The sequence below is a fragment of the Bactrocera tryoni genome, unplaced genomic scaffold (genome assembly GCF_016617805.1).
Source record: "Bactrocera tryoni isolate S06 unplaced genomic scaffold, CSIRO_BtryS06_freeze2 scaffold_86, whole genome shotgun sequence".
Lineage (NCBI taxonomy): Eukaryota > Metazoa > Arthropoda > Insecta > Diptera > Tephritidae > Bactrocera > Bactrocera tryoni.
Genome location: NW_024396509.1, coordinates 124,992 through 127,315, shown reverse-complemented (window position 1 = coordinate 127,315; position 2,324 = coordinate 124,992).

The window sequence follows — 2,324 nt, the reverse complement described above, 5'->3', positions numbered from 1 at the left end:
TTCGACCGCGTTTTTTATATATTAAAATATTTAATGTCCGAATATTTTGTATTTAGGTACACCCTAATACTCGGATTCTATGTTTTGTGCGATTGAGAGCTCGTTGAAGAGATCAATACGCTTTTTACATTAGTATTTGTTTGTATGTGTTTATAATTATGTTTTTGTCTCTTAAGCAATTGAGAGCTCGTTAGAGATCAATTTGCTTTTTGTATGCAATCCTGCTTGTTTTTGTTTGGCAAAGAACAAGAGGTATTGCCGGATAGATGCCAATGTGGACTTTGAATATTTGTGTGTACCAATGTTTATGTGTTAATATGTAATATATTGATATTTTGTTTAGAGTCACAGGCAGATTCTTTGCCGTATGATTATATGTACAAATATTTGTATATATGTATGTTCGCTCTGAGAAGATTTATTATTTTTGTCACTGCACCGTGTTTTTGTTTTCTTAAACTGCTCGGTAGCCTAGTCTTTTAAATGCACTTTGTTTTTGTTTTTTATTTGTGATTTGTTTTAAGATTTCGCGCGTTTGTTGTTAGAAATGTTTTGTTTTGCGTAAACTATTTGTTAATTCGCGCTCGCTCTTTGCAGTTTGTATTTCCTTGGTTTTTGTTATGTGATTCGCGCCCGCAAGATATTATTTTAATTTTCTATTTCTGGTATTTTTTGTTTTTAGTTTACTTGCATTTGTTGCTTTCTTGTTTGGTGGTTTAATTTTTGAAAACCACTTTGTTTTTGTTTACAGTTTTGTCACCTCACTGATACAGGTACATACATATGTTCTTTATATACATTTGTAAGTATATATGCTTTTGTTCAGTTTTTTTTTTTTTCTTTTTTGTCACAGTACTTTGTTTTGTTTGGGTCACTGCATTATATTCCCTTGATTGATTTTGTTTGTTTTATATATATTTTTTTTTGTTCGCCACTGCACCTCTACCGCACTGCCCTGGATATTGTTTAATTTTTGTGGCTTCGTTTTGTGGCTGTTAAACTAGTACACAGAACTGTCTTAATTAAAATAAAAGTCAATTTTGTTTGCTTTTTCACCATATCATTTAATAAATGAAATAATAATAAATGATGAAGCTAATTAAAATTAAATGTCGACGAATAGGGCGGCGAGAGTCCCATTCCAACTTGCCGGCGTTGGTGGTCGAATTGATGCAGCTCGTGGTCGAGCGGTTGTTGCGAAAACCGAATATTTGAAAAATGATTTCAGCGCACAGGAACCGAGTTGTTGCAACGTTTCTATTTGAAAGCCTTAGCGAGTGAGTGTCAAGCAGCGATGATCCAATCCTTTTTGTTAGTTAGATAGTTGTCATCCTGCTGTGGTGAAATGCAATTTGTCCCCCGGTGTGTTGTATTAGTGCATGTTGTTTTCCGATGTTAAGTGTGGTGTTCGTCTCAGGGGAGTTGAGTTGTGCTAGGGCGCGCCAGTTTTTCCCAGATAGAGTGGCGGAGGCTTAACTCATTTAAACAACTGGAGGAAATATGCCAGCCTTCTATCAACTCGGCGAACAGATTGGCAATCTGGTTACAATGCTTGAGGATGGAAAGAGACGGTCGATCCACCAGGCCATGAGGGACACAATAGGTCGGATAACTTCACTATATGAGCTAGCTGCCTCTGAGCGTGCTACCAATCCAAACCCCTGTGAAAGGAGGGAAAACACGTCCCAAACTTCGCCGTGGTTTGTGATTGCGATGCAAGCGAAGAGGAAGCTTGAAAATGAGAAAGAAACGTCAAAGAATAAGAGACGAAATGACTCTGGTAAAACGCAACAAATGAAAATACCTGACAGTGCAGCCCCTCCTCCGGAAGATCAGGCACCCGAATGGCAACTGGTGAAAAAATTGTGAAAAAATAATAATTGTAGGGTCCGGGAAATTACAAGACCTATCCGATGCTTCAAATGCTTTGAGTTTGGCCATATATCGCGTAGCTGTAAAAGCAGCAGAGATCTCACCGGCTCATGCTATAGATGTGGAGAAAAGGGGCATGCCGCAAAAGGATGCAGTAAGGAGCCACTATGTCTCTTATGCCCACAAGGGACAAATAAGCTCTCGACTGGTAGCTTTAGCTGCCCAGCTTATAAAAAGGCTGCTGCAAGACCACAATGATGAGGTGTCTTCAGTTAAATCTAAACCATTGTTCGGCGGCCCAAGCAATGTTGACGAAAACCGCAGACTATTAAAGAAAAAGGCTTCGTGTACGCAAAGATAAAGGGCATATATTTTTATAGTTACTACGCCGCTCCTAGCCTATCCCTTTTTGAATTCCAGGATATGCTCTTAAGGCTCACGTCGCGCGCAAG